Source organism: Phasianus colchicus, chromosome 15, assembly GCF_987193195.1.
Source record: "Phasianus colchicus chromosome 15, bPhaCol1.hap1.1, whole genome shotgun sequence".
Taxonomy (NCBI): Eukaryota; Metazoa; Chordata; class Aves; order Galliformes; family Phasianidae; genus Phasianus; species Phasianus colchicus.
In genome coordinates this window covers 19276027-19295314 of record NC_143450.1, presented here as the reverse complement: position 1 = coordinate 19295314, position 19288 = coordinate 19276027, and positions in this window count along the sequence as shown.

The window sequence follows — 19288 nt, the reverse complement described above, 5'->3', positions numbered from 1 at the left end:
GTAGAAGATGTAGAAGAAGAAAGTTCTTGCTGACTGAGATGAAGCTGCAATAATCCCCAGCTCCGAGCTACCCAGCGTTCTGCAGCCAGCAGCAGCAGCAAGCACGCGGAGGGTCTGTTACCCTACCTCAGCTGACAGGCAGTAACTTCCTAAAAGACACTAACTTCACGTTCTGCATGGGTGCAAGCAAAATACTCTGAGACACTGAAACACTGTCTTAGCTGCTGCATTTCCAAAGGTGGGGTTCAGTGGCCGTGACCTGATGCATATTGTGAAGGCTCTTGCTTCTAAGTGAATTGAGGAGACAGTTTCCTACAAAGACCATCTCTGACACCGACACAGGGAAAATGTTTACATCCATGAGCCATCCTGTGCAGGCAGCGCAGCTCTTAGCCGAGATTCCCGACCTGACCGAAGTTGCTCTCTCAAGTCTGAAGCTTGTGCCTACCTGAAAGCCATGCTTGCCTCTCCACCAGGGGGTCAGCTCCTTTGGTGGCATATCAGTAACGCACACGATGTCTCCCACCTGCAAAAGACTGCAACCTCACCAAACATTCTGAAGGTATCTGAGAATATTCCTGATGCGTTCACACCTTATACTCTCCTGTACATGACAACTAGGAACGCCCTTAACTGCTTACCTCAAAGGAGAGTTCATCCGGTGCCTGGGCAACGTATCTCTTAAGAACATGGGCAGCAGCAACAGCTGGAATATTTACAGGAGACTCCTCGTGGATCAGCAGGGGCTTCCCATTGTTCTCAGTCTGAAACAGAGAGCACAGGCCATGGTGAGGAGCTGAGGACAAACGAGGACAATTTCAGAGCAAGGAGCACATCTGCAGAGAAAGATCCTTATCATGAGTGCTTAACAAGAAACTGCAAGTCTAATAACAGCTGTTTCTCTTCCTGGTGTGCAGCAGTATGGCCAGGCAATGTAAAGATGCGTCTCTCTCTACCCAGACTAAGAGGACAAACACCCCAACCGAGAGGACTCCTGGAGTTTAATAAACTTGCCACGCTTGCAGTACTGTCTTGCCAAAGAGGAGCGTAAGAGTCTGCTTGCTTCCTGTAACCTATTGCTTGGAGACCTCAGCCATGGACTGGACACAGGAGCTGGTCCACTGACCCAATCCTTGGCTCACTACAAGTGCCTGCTTCCCTTAACTTACTGAATATGAGAACTTGGTCTTTGGGTGACAAAATCCAAGCAGGATGGGGAAAAAGCTTCTGCATGTTTATAACGCTCGATCTGATTCTGTCGGTACTATAACGGCCACGGCCATCTAGATGCTCGTAGCAAGGACATGAAGCTTTTCAGGCAGCTTTTCAGTGACACCGATAGAGCTGGAAGGATTCTCCCTCTCTTGAAAAGCAGGAGAGCTCATCTGCAGCTCACTCTGCCGGCTCAAGTCAGCAGAACAAAGACCAATCAGAGCTTCATACTCTACCTCCATTTGTGCCAGGTCAGGCCCACAGCTGATCTCGCTGCACGCGATGCCCATCACAGCAGGCACGACAAGCTGGAACTGAAAAGAAACACACTTCTATTTTCTCTGTTCACACACCACGGTATGGAGAGACTTCTTCAGAACTACCCTCAGTTACCCACTGGCATAGGCAGGTGTTCTAGAAACAACCACTTTGTTCAGTCACTTCAAACGAGACAGCCTATTACGCAGCAGTTTACCAAGTCGCTATCCCTCTGCTAGCAGATGGGGACTCCGGCACAAAGCAGCAGATGCGCTTGCTCAGAGCACTCCGACAGCACAGTAGCAGGGCAGTGAGAGGAGTCACTGCTGGGGGTGGATCTGCTCCCTAGCGCCCGGCTCCCACCAGTTCACCTCCAGCGCCGGCCGCAGCCTTCCACACGGATTTCCTCTGCTTGCATCTCTGCTGTGCTCCCCACAGCTGTCGTGCGCACACGCAGCCGAAGCACGCATGCTCATGGTCACGTTGTGCAGCCCTGCACAAACCGGGACTAGGACTCCTTGCCTAAGGGATTGGTTTCCTAAAGACTAGCTGGTCACAGCATCACAGACAGCATCCTTCTGAGGGCTGAGCTGGAGGGAAAGTGGAATAACTCTACACGTGACCAGTGTCCTGTCAAGGCTGGATGAGGCTGTGTTACTAAACACGGTGCGACGCAGGCTGCAAAACCACATGGGGGGGGACAACGTGTGGCACATACCAGGCAAGAGATCAGAACAAGTTCCTTGAAGCCGCAGCCGTTTCTTGTCACTTTGCTCTGTTCTTCCGCGAGCAAAAGCTGCATCAAAGGAGAAGGCAGAGGGCGGGGAGAGGAGAGAGAAAGAGCTGATCAGTGAGCTTGCACAATTTAACAAAGAAGACAAGGAAAAAGCCCTGAGACAAATGCCACCTCTATGCTTTGGAATGTAGCTACTGAGTGAAAATTATGTCTGATGGTCAAGAGTAAGCTGCATGACACTACCAGCTCCGCCAGCCAGCAGCTTTCAACACCTCACTGTCCACCTGTCTATCTCACACTGTCTCAGCTTACCTACAAGATGCTGCACAAGACGGTGTGAAAACAAAGGTACTCAGTCGATGCACAAGTGCAACAAGCTAGCTACTCAGTCAGAGCTCAAGCGCTCCAATGAAGGGACGCAGCAGGCACTGCTCCTCCCCTCATTCTAGCTGCTTATGACATCACTAAGGGCCACCAGGCTGCTCCACCATGACAGACAAGGTGGGGAAGCAAGACCACGTCACAAGACCAGAAGATTCCAACACTCCAACATTCTAGAATCAGAGGGCGGTTGGAATTCTACCTCAGCCAAATCCTGGAGAAGCTGGCACGGGGTCATCATGACCAAAGCGCAGGACCCGGCGCTTGCTCTTGTTGAGCCTCGTACAACCAGCCTCAGGCCATCCTTCTGCAGGGCCTTCCTACCCTCGGGCAGATGGACACTTCCTCCCAGCAGCATACCTTGCAGTGCAGGGCCTACATAAAATCCACACTAGAGTCCTTTGTTTCATTCAAGAGCACGTTACAGCACGTATCTATTTCACTGTAAGGAAATCAAGGAAGAGACGGGAGAAACACAGAACTGCTACGAGACTGCTATATACATTTCTTTCCCAAGTGGATTTTTGCCTTTTTGCTTCCAGGATGACCTCATTTTGTTCTCCCCTTCTTGTGGGGAAGCTGCCTCCAGTTCCTGAGGTTCAGGAGACAGCATGAAACACGACACTAAGACAAACGCTTGTCGTGGGCGAGGGGTGGCTGTGCTTTGCCAGGCATACGGCGGGGCAGTAAGTGCCACACGGCAGCCCCAAGCCAAGCCCTGCATTCAGTCACTGTGGCCACAGCTGGTGCATCGCTGCCAGAACGTATCCCAGGATACAGGTGGACGCAGGCACTCCTGCTCCTTCTGCAGAGCCCATTAGGTGCTGCTCAGTGCTATGCCAACCAGGCTCCCGTTTACTGCAGCCCTGGGATAAACACGCGTGTACTCTTCTGTGCAGCAGTGAGCTCCAGGGATGAAGCACAGAGGGTAAGCCAACAGAATCTACTGCTGACTCCATCAGCTCCTTCTTCTACCAACCATGGGCAAACACTGTGAGACAGAACATAAGGGGAAAAGCACTTCTGCTCACACGCCTGCAATGGAATTCAAAACAGCTATTGCAAGAAGAGCTCGTAGGGTAAACCTAGCCTCAGAGACACAAACACACCAGGTTCCAGGAAACAGCATGGCACATTGTTGATGAAACGCTGCTTCGTTGCTTGGAGAGCACGCAGCATGCCGCTTTGACAGGCACAGCAGTGCTGCGACGTCCAAGCTGGGCACCAAAACCTCTCCAGCATCCCTGGCCAACGCTGCCAGGGAAATGCAACACCTGCATCCCTATCTGGCTTACGGCACACACACTGGGGGGCTGCCTTAGTCTCAGGTGGGAGGGATTTTTCTTCAGAGTTTCTGGTATGATGCTATGTTTGGGTTCTAGGAGAAAAATCACACTGAGAACACCCTGATCTTTATAGTTTCTGACAAGCAAACTTGCACAGAGCCAAGGCCATTCTCAGCAAAGCTCTCAACAAGGAGCTGGGAGGGAACTGAATTAAGACAGCTAACGTAAACTGGCCAAAGGGATATTCCATACTATATGCCATCAAGTGGAAGGAGTTTTGAAGGGGATGAGAGTACATCTCACTCTCTTTTATTGCTTGGCGGCTAACTGGACAGTGGTTGGCGGGTGGTGAGCCATTGCTTGCACATCACTTGCAATACATTCATATATATATTCAGAACTACTTTTATCTCAAAAACATGAGTTTTACTTCTCTTTTTCCACCCAACACTCTCCCCCATCCCACGGGGAACAGGGGAGTGGGCAAAGGACTGCGTGGTGCTGAGCCACCCACCGGCTTCAACCACAACAGGGCCGCGGGGCAATGGGAGCAAGCACAGAAATAAAACACAGAAACTCGCTGTTCCTTGGGCTCGTGGCTGCCACAAAGCTCGTGTTTTAGTGATGCAGAGTACTGTATCTCCAGCTATTGTGTGTCTTGTTAACCACAAGCTCAGCTATGAGCTGTCACCACAAGCAAAAGATAAACGTAAACAAAGGCTTATATCCACACGTACCAATCTGGGTGTGAGCAATAAAAGCCCATTGGGCCATGGACAAGGCAGGCAGCACAGAGGCAGGAAACAGGAAGGAGTTGAACTCCAGCTCTCCTACACAAAAGAAAGGGAGAGCACCACGGGAGGAGTTACGACACAGCTTCAGAGCTTACAGAGCCCTGAGATTTCCAAAGAACGGTGCCAGGGTAACTCTCACCATTCCCACGCAGGGGTCTTCCCAGACACTTCAGCTGCTGACTTCCACTTCCTCTGTCATGTGTAGAAAGTCCAAGTGACAAATGCTGATTTAGTCTGGGTAACGCTTCCATGGTCATGACTGAAAAAAAAAAAAAAAAAAAAGCAGCATGCAACCCCATAAAATGTACCTTTCTGCTCTTTCTGTCAGCACGACATCTAAGATGAGCATTACACGTCCCTGCTACTGATTGAAAATTCATCCAAGCCTATGTTCCACACAGCTTCATCTCAGTGCCAAAAAGAAACACGTAAACAGATGTTCAGAGGATTCTTTGTGCAGATAAAAGTGCAGGGTGCATATGTATTCTCTTCAGTAATAAATATTAGTTTAGAATCCAAAGGTAACTTTTCAAGAAGCAGTATGAAAGAAAGGTCAGTCAAAAGGAAATACGTGATTTTCATCTATTTTCATCTAAAAAATCCTTGCTAAACCTCTTCCCATCAAAAAGAAAGCATGCTGGGCATTCTTAGCAGCAGCTCAGAGGACATCTTGCACCACAAAATGCAGCACATGCTTTTTGCTCACAGGCCCTTCATGTCTCTAATTTGTGTCAGATTCACTCAAAATGACCACGTGGACCAGAACAGCCATTTGGTTCTGCTGAGGTAGGAACCCACTGCTGGGATGTCCCACCGTCCCGTTTCCCCGCTACTTCCAGCCCTGGGGGGAAAAGGAAGAGCAACTGACTTCACCTACCCAGACTTCTGCATGGTCTCACATCACACAGAGAAGCATGGTGGAGAGCTCTGGTGGCTGAAGAAATCAAGGTTGCCTCTAAGATCCTGCTTTAAATCCACATGACTTACTGCCCATAAGATGTGAAAGACAAGGTTAAGGTCCATCCAATCCCTGTGGATGTGGCTGCCTGCAAAGACAACAGTTGCCTGCTCTTCAGCAGGGTGATGCTCACCCAGCAAAGCACTCACCAGCACATGTCTTTCATAGAAACATAGAATTAGCAAGCTTGGAAAAGATCTCCAAGATCATCCGGTCCAACCATCCACCTTCCACCAACATTTCCCACTAAGCCACGTCCCTCACGACAACATCTAATGTTTCTTGAACACCTGCAGGGATGGTAACTCTATCACCTGTCTGGGCAGCCCGTTCCAGCGTCTGACCAGTCCTGTGGAGAAGTTTTTCTTAACATCCAACCTCAATCTCCCCTCATGCAACTTCAGGCCACTCCCTCCAGTCCTATTGTCACTTACACAGGAGAGGAGGACAACGCCCACCTCAACATAACCTCTCTTCAGCTAGTTGTAGAGAGTGAGGAGGTCTTCCCTGCGCCTCCTCTTCTCCAGACTAAATAATCACAGTTCCCTCAGCCGCTCCCCATAAGACTTGTGCTCTAGATGCCCTGCAGCTTCACTGCTCTTCTCTGGACACATTTAAGGCTTTCACTGTCCTTCCTGTAGTGAGGCACCCAGAACTGAACAAAGTACTCAAGGTGAGGACTCACCAGTGCTGAGCACAGGAGGATGATCGCTTCCCTGCTCCTGCTGGCTCCAGTTCTTTGCATTGCACTTCCAATCTAAACCGTTCCTTCTGCGGTAGCGCTTGCATCCTCAGTTAGGGCTGGAGCTCAACAGGTCAACACAACAGAAAGAACACAACGTGCAACTGGAAGACATGACTCCAAGCTCACAAGAGTCAACTCTCTGACCTTGGGCACAACTCACAAACCATGAGCCAGGCCTTGCCAACTTGGCAGATCTGAGCATGCCAGAGGGGATCAGATCACAAAGTGTCCATTTCAATTGCAGCTTCATGTAGGAAAGAAAACCAGCTAACAGGCGTGAATGAATTCACTCACAAGCTGCACAATGAGTCTGTTCTTCATTAAAAAAACCACATGGATTCCTAATCCAAAAAGAGAACGGCAAGAGTTAATACCGATGGAAGAGGTTCCTGGTCCGAAGCCTCATCCTCTTACCCAACTCTCCTTGCCTCGTACTCTTCCCCAACTCCTGGGCGATGCCCACAGGCTTAAATTCAGACCTCAAATTCATAGGACTACTGTATAATCAATGAAAATTATATAAAGGAATTTTATATAATCAAATAATATTAAGATGTTATAATAATGAAATCAGCAAGAGAGTTAGGCACAGCAAGACAAAGAGAATAAATAGGATGCTTACCCGTGTCGTGGGCTCGCTCAGGAAAGACCAGTGGAGTGGATCTTCCGAAGAGAGAGAGATCCTTCCCCACTGGTAGATTGTATTATATTGTATTATTTTGCATTCCGATATCATAGTTAGTAAAATAAGTTTACCTCCATAGATTGTTGCCGCTGTTTTTTTCCTTTTCCCCCTTCCTTCCCATTTTGTGGGGCCAGGCCGGGGGTGGGGAGGGCAGGGGCCTACTGCCCCCTGTCACGGGCATAAACTGATCTAGTTAATTCCATGACACTCATCAAACCAGATTGTCTCAGGCGAAGGATGGTATGCTATCGCTCTCCACTTGCTCGGGTTGCCCTTGCTGGACCCATCTGTATACCAGGCATCTTCAGGGATAGGATATTTCCTCTCCTGAACGGGACTCTTCTCTGGTGGAGCGACCAGTGTTTCTTTTGGTGCATCACAATGATAGGTCACTGGGCCTAGGATCTTCTGAAGCTCTTCTTTTAAGGATGATGAAGACAGACTGCTCCTTTGGCTGAGGGAAGTGACCCATCATGCCACTGTTTGTGCTTGGGCCACCCCTGTCTTAGGAAGGTGGGTCAGATCTTTCACCCACCCCTGAATCTGCAGAGTGGTCTTCACTATAACTTCAGCCGTCTGGGTTATTGGCTCTACTGCCTGTAATGCTGAATAGGCAGCCAATAACTGTTTTTCAATCATATTATATCTTTCTTTTGCTCCATGCCAGACCTGAAACCAAAAACCAATGGGGGTCCGAACAGAACTCTGGCGTTGCCACAGGCCCCAACCAAAGCCATCTTGAGTAACGTGGACATCCAACTCAGCTGGGAGGGTAGCATCGAATATACCCAATGCCTGCGCTTGTTGTAAAATTAGGTCTCTCATCCCTGCTGAGAATTTGACCAGATCCGGGCCATCAAAGGCATCTTCATAAATCGCTTCCCTTACACCTAATTCACAGATGTAATTTTGAAGGTTTTCCATGGAGGACCACATCCCTGTATGTAAAGGAATATCAGATTGATTGGGCCATACCATACAGCAGGCCGCCATTAACCATTCTATTATAGAATGGTTTTCATCATTGTATTGATTACCTGCATATAATCTCTGTCTAAGAGCAGGATGGACGGTCACTGTGGCCAATTTGGCTATTTCCGGGCCATTCATCAGAACACTTTCTGCCCCAGAATCCCATAGTCCAAGCTGGCACACTTTCTCTAGCTTTCTGCTTAAATCGTTGGACTAAGTCCATCAGTTCTGTTGCTGTGTACGGTCGGGCTGTTACGTGCAAGTGGGTTTGAACGGGGGGCCACTGATCAGGCGGCACCCCCGCCGATCTGTCCTGTACCTTTTTTGTTTTTTGAGTTATAACAGGACGGACTTCTAGTGCATCCGTCAAAATTGGAGATTCAAGATCAGATTTAGATTGTTTATTTTCCTGATCAACACAGTCCGTTGATTCAGGAGCCTGGTCATTGTTTATTGAAATATTACAGACTTGACCTATTGGAAGATGTAGAATTGGTTTTTTTCCTGTTAATATGCCAAGTTCCTGTTCTAACTTTTCAATATGATCTTTTAAAAGTTCATTTTCGTTCACTAAAGTATTATTCCTTATTTCAGCATTATTTAAAGCATTTAACAGTGGCCATGCCACTGTAGAAGCAGCTAATTGTCTTTCTCTTGTGACTAATGTATCATTGCCTAGTCCCGGAAAGTCATCTGCTAGGCGATATGGGGAAACATTTCCCACAACACGTAGAGGACCCCATTTTACAATGATAGTTGACAATTCATAATAAGGGGATCCCGCAAATCCTGGCATCTGCCCTGGAATTATTTTATCTAGGGGGGTAGCGTCCTCCCCCTTGAACATTTACAGAAATTCCAAAGAAAGGACATAGTGTAAGTTTTAGTATATTCGGCTTGCCTGCCTGGCTCACCAAGTGTATAATCAATGAAAATTATATAAAGGAATTTTATATAATCAAACAATATTAAGATGTTATAATAATGAAATCAGCAAGAGAGTTAGGCACACCAAGACAAAGAGAATACATAGGATGCTTACACATGTCGTGGGCTCGCTCAGGAAAGACCAGTGGAGAGAATCTTCCAAAGAGAGAGAGAGATCCTACCCACTGGTAGTCAGCTCTTAAATGGGTCTAGGAGAGGTGGAGCCATGCTCCACCCCTTCCTGCAGCAAAGGTGAATTCCTTTCACCTGTGCTCCCACGGCTGACTCATTGCTCGCCTCAGGTGATAAATCAGAGGTTCAGGCCGTGACTCAGCAGTTCCCATACAGACTCCTTTCACAGGACTCAGTCAAAAAGGATGTCACACTTGTTCCACACACTCAAACTGACTGAGCAGTGGTATCACAGTCACTTAAAACACACAGAAGCATCCAAACCCAAGCATGCACATTCCCTCCTGTGTTACTAGTGCCCACAGCTCACCTTCACACCTCTGGGGATTTCTGGCGTTTTACACTGATGCAGCCTCACTATAGCTCCATGGGTGTCACACAAGGCCTGCAGGACCTCTTTCTCCACAAACCCCATCTGCAGGCACTGGTTCATAAGGCTCACCACCCACCCTCCTGAGCAAAAGCAAGCACTAAGAATGAGAGCAAAGTGCACTGGATTTGACCTGGCCTGGTCCCCAAGCCTCAGTCCTGCCAGACATACCCCGGTGCGTAGACTCATCCCCAACATCTGACTGGACATTGTCATTCTGCAAACGCCCCATCCCAGCAGCAAGGGATCAAAGCATTGGGACAGCTGAAACAAAAATGTCATGAAAGTTTCCTATTAGCACTGATCAAGAACACGTCTACCCCTGAGCAACAGGATGGGAGACAAACAGCAGAAGACAACCAACCTGCAGAACCCGCTCCGTTGGGGTTGGTCCAGATGTTTGTATGCTCCCTTCCATGGCCCAGGCCAAGCTTGCTGAGCTGCTCCTCCTTTGTGCAGGGGGAGAGCGGCGCAGATGCTACGTGGTGGCTATGCACAGCATGCCTTTGACTTGATTCTCCTCTCTCCATCTTCCAGTAGCAAGCAGCATTTCAAATCTCTCCTTGCAAAAAATCACCTAGGTAAAAAAGAACTGGCAATCTTGCTTTTAAAGTTTCCTTATTTATACAACTTGATGCTTTAAAGCACAAGCTCACCTAGCAATCACCTACCTTAGACAAGCCCAACCTGCAAGGAAAAGTTATTCTTCTGTGTCTGCAGACTTTGCACACATTTCCAGGTGCAGTAGGCAGCCCAGTTCTCAGCACAGCTTTACCAACCACAGAAACCCAGTTTACGCCCGCCGTGCTTTTCTCTCATCTGAAACGCTGCATTGCTGCAAGAAGCAATGAATAAAATCACAGAATCACAAAACTGGGGTTGCAAGGGAGCTCCAGAGATCACTGAGCCCAAGCCCCCTGCAAAACGGGCTCCCTAGAGTAGGCAGCACAGGAAGGGCGCCCAGGAGGGCCTGGAATATCTCCAGAGAAGGAGAATCCACAGCCTCCCTGGGCAGCCCGTTCCAGCGCTCCGTCATCCTCGCCGTGAAGAAGTTCCTTTGCATTTTGGTGCAGAACTTCCTGTGCTCCAGTTTATGGCCATTTCCCCTTCTTCTGTCACCACAGATCGCTGAAAAGATTGCAGCCGTGTCCTTTTGACTCCCACATCTAAGATATTTATAAGCGTTGTTGGAAATAGCCAAATAGTTTTCCAGGACGGTTCTCTGATCTTTGTATCTATCTTTATTCCCAATTGCAATGGCGGGCCTCCTGCAAGCAGGAGAGCGCAGAGAAAACAGTGTTACATCTTTTATCCCCTACTGCCCGACCCTTATCTCTTTCTCCCCGGCTCCTCACTGGCTGAGTACTGCAGGTTCACACTCTTTCGCAACGCTTCACTAATCGTACCAATACCAAGTAAACGCAAATCCTTACCACCCAACCACAAATATCTTAATTGGTCGACTGCCTTCTAACAACTGCTTTCTTAACAAACATCTGGTCGTAACTTTGGATGTCTGCTTTACAACATAGACATAACCTCTTAACTGCTTCATTACCCCCCAGCATTTGTGCCCTTTGCACTGGGTCATTGTTCAGGTCATCCGTCTGTCCTTGCTTAGAGATAAGCTTGGAAGGAGGACAGGGGGCAGTATCTTGGAGCCTGCCTACGGCATCCTAACGTTCCCACAGAGTGGGACAGTTCTGCTTTGTGTAAAGGCCCCGACTCCTTGAGAGTATGTTCAGTGGACTTCACTTCTGCTGGCCTAATGAACGACCTTACAGTACATTTCCCAGGTCAGAATACTATACCCACATTGTTTAGAACATTTAAAGTCTGTTGCAGCTTTGGGAGAAAGAATTGGTCACGTAATTCGGTAACTATGTCTCTAAAATATGTTACCTATATGCATATGGTAATCTTCCTGTCCATGTCTGCTATTTCTAAGTATATGTGACAGCTTCATTCTTTAGATCAATTGCCCTTTTTCAATGTTCAGTGCAGAAACAACACTTTCACTTTCCACAGTATACGGTATTCTTACTTTGCACATCAGCTATTTCTAAGGACGTGCTACAGCTCACTTCTTTAGATCAACTGCCCCTTTCAATATCCAATGCAGAAACACCACTTTCACTTTCCACAGCATTTACCAGAACCACAGAACGGCAGGGGGGCTGAAAAGGACCACAACGATCATCCAGCTCCCCAGAACCCCCACACCCCCTCGCAGCCGCCTACAGCCTCAGATCTCGCTAGATCCCCCCCCGGCGCCTCCCTGCAGCTTCCTGGAGCCCCGCACGGCCCCCCTCCCCGTCCCGGGACCGTTCTCCCGCACACCTCCGGCACAGCTGTCCTCAGCACTCGCTCCCGTCGCGCCGCGGCTTCCCTCTCGGTGCTGCCCGGACAGCTCCGGCTGCCGCCGCGCTGTCCTGCGGGGCGGCCCAGGCGGCAGGAGCGGCGCTCTGCGAGGAGAGCCGCGCCTCCGACAGCCGGCTCCCAACGCTCGCTCCCGCGCACGGCGGCTCGGCCAACGGCAGCCGGCGGAGCTACCGCGGACCAAGGAGACCCCGGGGGCGGGGCGCCGCCGCCGCTGCCCAATCAGAGGCAGGGGGCGGGGCAAGGGAGATGCTGCTCAAGGTGAGCTCCTCCTGCCGCAGCGTGATGACGACAGGTCTGCACGGCCAGCTCCTAGGTCGGGAGCCAGGAATGGACACGGCCGGAGGAGAGAGGCGTTAGGGAGCAGCCGAGGCTTCGAAATGCAGCAAAAAGCCCTGAAAAGCATCACAAAGCCACAGCCAGGAAGCTCGGGATTATCACGAGCAGCATCCCGGATGCTAAACATCATTTGCTACCATACCAGATGGTAGCTGAGCTCTCGCTGCAGACGTCCCAAAGCCAGACAGAACGGGAACAAACCCAGAGCTCTGCTGCGCGCACCCCACAGCCATCGCGTTGCAAGCTGGCGTGCCTTGCTCTTCGTTGCATTCGTCCCAGTCTCTGTGAATGAAGACTCGGAAGGCAGTCAAGGCGTTGATTGAGCACGAGCGTGCTTTTATTATTATGTAAAAGACAGGAGGGCGTGAGAGGTCCAGGGTAAAGATGGGACTCATCCTCTCTTGTCACGGAGAGAGTGGCTCAGAGCTCTCAGTGCTGCTGCCCGGTGCCTGGGGCTGGAGGCCTGATTCTAAGTCCCCCTCCAAGAGGCTCGGCTTCTCCTCAGCGACGCTGACCTGCTCCTGCGTGGAGGTGCTGCTGTCGGGGCACTCGGACTGTGCTTGGGCTGGGCTGCACTGCAAAGGCACTGGGTCACAGTCCAGGCTGGTGACTGTGGTGTCCAGCAGGCTCAGGTCAGCATCTTCAGCACAGCCGGGAGAAATGAGGGCGTGAACTTGGATGAGCTCCTTCTCTCCATCGCTGTTGTTATGTGGAAGGCTGTCATCTGAACCACAGTGACTCGTGCTTCCTAAGAGCCCTCCATCGATGGAAGCACACAGCGCACCATCGCTACTTGCCCCGGCTCTTCTGGGTAGACAAGGGCTCGATTCACCTAGGAAGGATACACAGGGGTTAGTGTCAAACTTTCACAAGCTGAATTATGAAAGTGGCTCTTGATCAGGGGTGATCTGAAGATGCTAGGTATAGGTTGGAACGCTAGGAGGAGATACAAGTCCACTTGTATTGCATGAATTCTATGTTGCTGAAAAGCAAGGCTTTGAAAGCTGGATTCGCACCCTTACCTGCCGGCACCACGACTTCCATCTCTGAGGGCTCCCTGGGACTGTGCTGCAGTCGGCGTTTGGCCACAGAGGATGGTTTCCGCAGGCTGAAGCAGGAACGCCAACTGCCAGCTGGTGATTCCTTCATCTTGCTGGGTGGACGTTGTCTGGAGAGAGAAAACAGTGACTGGTGTGAGTCGTGCGTGGTGCGGGGTGAGGGAAGAGCTGCACTGAGCTCTTGCCAACAGTTGCTTGTTCCTGGCACCGCCTGGTTTCTGCTGAAGCACAGCTTAGAAACTCGCTCTCTTTCAAGCAGTTGAGGATGGTTCCACTCCTATAGCTCAGCCCTGAAGTCTTGCTGGCTAAATTCCCCTCAACTGTGTCAAGCAAGATGCAGAGCACGTGAGCAAAGGCTCCGCGGCTGTACAGGACAGCATCTAAGGGATGGCTCCAACTGCTTTCTGAGGAACCGTGCAGCCATAAAGGAAATTCAAAAGCACCTCTGACTCTGACATCAACACCTCGTCGGCCCCATCTCACCGCCAAGTTTAGTTTCCAGTGCCAGCAGGTCTGACCAGCAGCTCTGCTTAGAGGAGAACCGGAACTGGTTTCAGGCATGTGGCCCCGACAGCTGGAAAACCCCAACGTTTCAAGGTAGAGCCAGCTCAGGCCAGGGCAGACGTCAGCATGGCTTTATACATCTCGTGACTGCGTGCCCAGCAAGGAAGGAATGGCAGCCTCGTGTGGCTAAACCGAATATGTTAGTTGAATCTCAGAGTCCTAAGGGAGCAGAGATTCACTGCAACAATTCACTTCAGGCACCGTTACTTTAATTTAGCTTCCACATGTTTTGGCGCAAGAAATAATGGGGGGAAAAAAAACAACAACACAACCCACCCAAACAATGATGACGGTTGCTGGAAAACAAAGTCCTCTTTACCTTTCAGATGGAAAGTTGATGATTGTGTGGAATTTCCCCTGTACAGCTGTGGGGCCTTCTTCCACTTCTATGTCCCTGCTCTGTGTCACAACGGAAGAGCTGCTGTGGCCTCGCCTCTGAGCCTGTGCCTCCTCCAGGGTGAGCAGCTTTGTGGCAGGAGAAGACACCCACGCAGACTTGGGCCCTGAGAGAGAACCGTGCCCTGTAAGGGAAAGCCACAGGTAAGAGCGAGGATCACAAAGCAGCACCACAGCCATCACAGTTCTGGGGGAGATGCTATAGTTTTCTCAGACCTGCTTATCTGAGCCACTAGAAGAAGAGGAGGTCAGAATAAGCATGTGGTCAGAGGTATGTTTAAGGCAGAGGACAGAGTCATAATTAATAAGAGCAGCTCACTGTATCGAAATGGGCAAAGAAAAACCCTAGAAAGCGGGGGCAGGGAACTCAGAAAGCTTCACTGCCACGCTTTCATCAAGCTTCACCTGCATGCAAAACATCGTAATGACAGTGATGTTTTTTTTCTCATTGTAAAGTTTGGACTTGGACATTCTCAGCATCCAGCAACAGGATGCCAGATTCTAATCTAAGCCCAGAAGTCTGCTGTCCCCTCGATAGAAAAAGTGTATTTCAAAGATCTTGGAGAAGGCCTGGATTTGATCAAGGTGTCTGATCAAGATAAAGCTCATGGAGGAAGACACTCACCTGCTCCATCTGCCATGTCTGATCCGGATTTGGAGCAGAAGAGGACATCTGCGTGGTTGATGATGAATTCCACCACAGCCGACTGCGTCTGCAGTTCCATGCAGGCGGCTCTTCCGCTGGCGCAGGCAGACTCGTTCTGCTGTGATCTGTAGAAAAGGCAGATTTTAGCAGTCATTTATCCAAGATCCAAGTTTCCCCAAGTCTGGATTGTTGCAGCCAAAAGCTGTCAAATTGGGCTCCGGAGGCTTCCGCGGTGATGCCGCTGAAGAAATTCTCCTGGATGGTCAAGGACACACCAGTCCCATCTAAACAAGAGGGCAGAAATTGTCATCTAGAAATTGTGCCCGTGCGGTTGGAGAACAGCCCAGGCTCTTGCTCTGCCGTCAGCCACTTACTACAGTGTACAGGAGAAGAGCACATTCGATGGAGAAAAAGGTAGATTGCATTTTTTGCCGGAGAACAGATCCAAGCAGTGTGTTGAAATGGAGAAAGAAGTTGACCTTAAGAGGTTTGGAGCCCACACAATCGCTAAGTTCTTAGCGTGCATGTTTGTCACGGAACAGTTCCCGGCTAGACGAGCCAAGTGTCTTATCAGGTATTCCAGTGTCCTGGAAAATCAGAGAGGCAAATATTCAGCACCAATGAGCACGCGGTGCTGCGGTTCACAGAGCAAAGCCTCAATGCATGTTATTGCTACTGTCACTGAAGATGAAGTAGATCCAACTTGACTAAGTGCCACACTGTGGCACCAAGCCCCAGCACAGCACAGCTGCAGCCACCAGCTGCACCAACTGTGCCCCCGTGCCCAGGAACCGACCCAATAAATTAACCCCGTGTAGCCTTAAACTGCTTCAACATACGCAGGCATCATGTTGCCAGCATGAGACAAGCCTGGAATCACACCACTGCCCTCTGAAGTGCAGCATGGCTGAGCTCAACAGAGTGAGGGCAGCACTGACCTGTAGTGAGGAGCGGGCAGCTGCTGGATGACGTCCTGCATTCTGACCAGCTGCTCCTCATCTGTAGCGGCACCAACAGCCTCCTGGAATAGTGCAGAAAGGGACTGAGACACAAATCAGGCTAGATACCTGCCACAGGGTCGGGAACTATGGGGACAGCGTGCTGTTGGTCTGCGCCGAGACAGATTTTACGCCTTCCAGGAGGCATCTGGGGAACATAGCGGCACGCAGCTGGTGCCATCAAGGCCAAGGAGTCCAAGCAGCGGGCCGGTTTACAGCCTGATTGCGCAGCTCAGCTCCTCAAGCTTCAAGTGCACTTTGCTATCAATCCCACTCCCATTCTATAAATACTTGGGGAATAGAAAAACAAAACAAAAGAAAAAACAAAAAACATGAATTCTCTCAAGCTTTGTGAATATGGAAATAACCGCCTCCTGGGACCACCGAAAATGGCATCCATATGATGCATGATGTGGCAAAGACATACGAGTAAACCCCACGGGGCTAAGAGAAAAAGGGCCTCAGAGCTGGGGCACTGCTGCAGCCATCTCCCAAGAGGCCCAGGGAAGAGGTAAAGGAAAGACGTTGCCTTGTGCTTACCGAGAACTTGTCATACAGCTGGTCGGTCAGCAGAGGGTTCGGGAGCTCCCTGAAGTACATTTTGCAGACGGAGCTCACGCTGTGAGTGTCGCGGATGGTTAGCTCAGGAATCTGCTCAGACTCAAATTCTTGGCTGGAGAGAAGGACACAAAAACGGGCGGGGGGGTTGAGAAAGAGGAAAACAAGTCAAAAGCCACACCAAATATAATCAAGCATTGGAAGGGCTTCCCGATTAACAGGAGAAAATGAACACTCAGTCACCAGCACCACACGAGCCATGCTGGATGAGATGTTTCCAAAAGGAGACCTTTTCGTTTTGCTAAGGCATTTCCCGTGACTCTGACAACTGGCTGCCTAGTCTACAATCCTAAGCCAGGAGCCCGGAGCAGCAAGGAGGAGTGTGGGCTGCTCCAAAGGGCTCTGCAAACAGGAGGAAACGGGAATGAGAGCTGGCAGCGGTGACACCGCAGTCCCCCACAGCCTTCCAGTGCTCCGAAGGACAGAAGGAGAACTTCCTGCTCCAGCAAGTCTGCTGAACGCCCCGTGTTCCTATCAAACAGTGACAAGCCTGGCGCACCACTGCTGAGCGCACGCTGCCTGCACAGAGCTGCCCCACGGCGCAGGCCTCTGAGCACCCACAACAGGGCACGCGCCCCTACTGACCGCTGTGTCAGTCGCAGCACTCTTACCGCAGTCTCTGGATGTTGGACGCGACGCCGGACAGCCGGTATATCCCTTGCACTACGCCATGCTGCTCAATGAACTCGGCGCAGCTCTGGAGGACCTGGGGGACTAAAGAACACGTGCCAGCGGTTACTTGAGCTCCTCATTCAAGTACTGGTTCAGGCTGTGCTCCTGTCAAATCTCATCCACTAAGCCCAGCCAGGCTACTGCTTAGTTCTTCCTTACAGAAGAAAGCTGTCCAAGACGAGGAAACTGGACAGACGTGTTCCTTGCATTCAAGAAGTGTAAGGACCTAGGAATCAGCCTGGAGAAAGTAATTCTGGGGAAGCCGGAGACACTGCAAGTCCCACCACAGCTCCCATGGGAATGAAAGGAGGTGGGAAATCTCATGTCCAGGAGAGCAGGGAAACATATGCAGGACACTCTCCTTGGCCAAAAGGCTTCCCTTCTTTTCAGGCTAGCGTGGGATTGGCTTACAGGCTTTGGTTTAAGCAAATACAGACGTGCTTGTCTCTTAAGAGCATTAGCCTCAGTTTATCTTTCAGCCATCAACTTCCATTACACGTTTCTCCACCGGTACCAACCTGCCCCTTTGCTAGATACGACCTCCCTTTCATCTTTAGATGCCCAACAGAGGAAGATCTCAGGAACGGGCTGTCCCTTACCATCGCGACCAGAGTGGAGAAGATGCTCTCCCAGGTCACAGCCAAACACCCTTTCCTTCTCCACCTCCCGCTCTTTCGGTTTCTTTGGGCGGGCCTTCACCAAGGAACGAAGGAAGGTGACGAGCTTGCCGCGTTTCTTTGGCACTGCACAACAGGAAGAAACCAGTTCATTTCAGGTTTGGCTCAGTTGGACAAGGCCGAGCATAACACATTCTACAGAGCACGTCAAAACGGGAAGAACATTAACAAGTACATAGAAAAACGGATTTTCTCCCATCCCTGCAGGAGGAGCCAAAGGCCAGGTTGGATGGGGCCCTGGGCAGTGGGGTCTAGTCTCACATTAGATGTGGAGGTTGGTTGGCAGCCCAGCCTGAGGCAGGGGGGTTGGAACTTGATGATCCTTGAGCTCCCTTCCATCCCAAGCCATACTAGGAGGATTCTATGACTTCCCCAAGTCCACTCATAAACACGGGAGGATCGGGCCAAATCTCTGCGCGTTCCGATGGAGTTTAATGCACTCCTCTTGCTTGGCTTGCTCAACTTGAGGATTAAGGATCCTCTTGAAAAGTCACGTTCTGATCAAGCATATCACTAGCACAACCAGGCCTCTAGCTGTCCACCAGGGACACTGGCTGTTCTCAACCTCGTACTGACTCGCAGAAGAACTGCCTTTGCCCTCCTTCATTCTCATTGCCTACAAAACACCAGCCATATGCCCCATGATATGCCTGAAGGATCATCAGCACAGACTATAACACGGGATGGATAAAGGAGGTATTAAACACAGAACACACCCAAAAAGAGACGCCATTTTGCTTCCCTGCACCATCAAATGTAACATCTGTACCTGGCTTTGGCACTGAACTGAGGAGAGACTCCGGAATTTTTCCATTGATGAGCTCCACGCACTCACTTGGGAAAAATCCAACCTGTAACAAGAAAAAAAAGAGAGGTGCACTACTGAAGGCAGCATTTCTCAGACCTGAACTGTTCAACCAAAAGCCACCTAACATTTTCCTCGGAACGTGCTTGCCTGACGCTCCGTAAGACTATCCAACAAAAAGTGGCCTGCATAAAAGTAATAATTATTCAACATTTGCAGCCAAAAGACCTACAAAACAAATAATTGCTTCTGTAGAAGATGTAGAAGAAGAAAGTTCTTGCTGACTGAGATGCAGCTGCAATAATCCCCAGCTCCGAGCTACCCAGCGTTCTGCAGCCAGCAGCAGCAACAAGCACACGGAGGGTCTGTTACCCTACCTCAGCTGACAGGCAGTAACTTCCTGAAAGACACTAACTTCACGTTCTGCATGGGTGCAAGCAAAATACTCTGAGACACTGAAACACTGTCTTAGCTGCTGCATTTCCAAAGGTGGGGTTCAGTGGCCGTGACCTGATGCATATTGTGAAGGCTCTTGCTTCTAAGTGAATTGAGGAGACAGTTTCCTACAAAGACCATCTCTGACACCGACACAGGGAAAATGTTTACATCCATGAGCCATC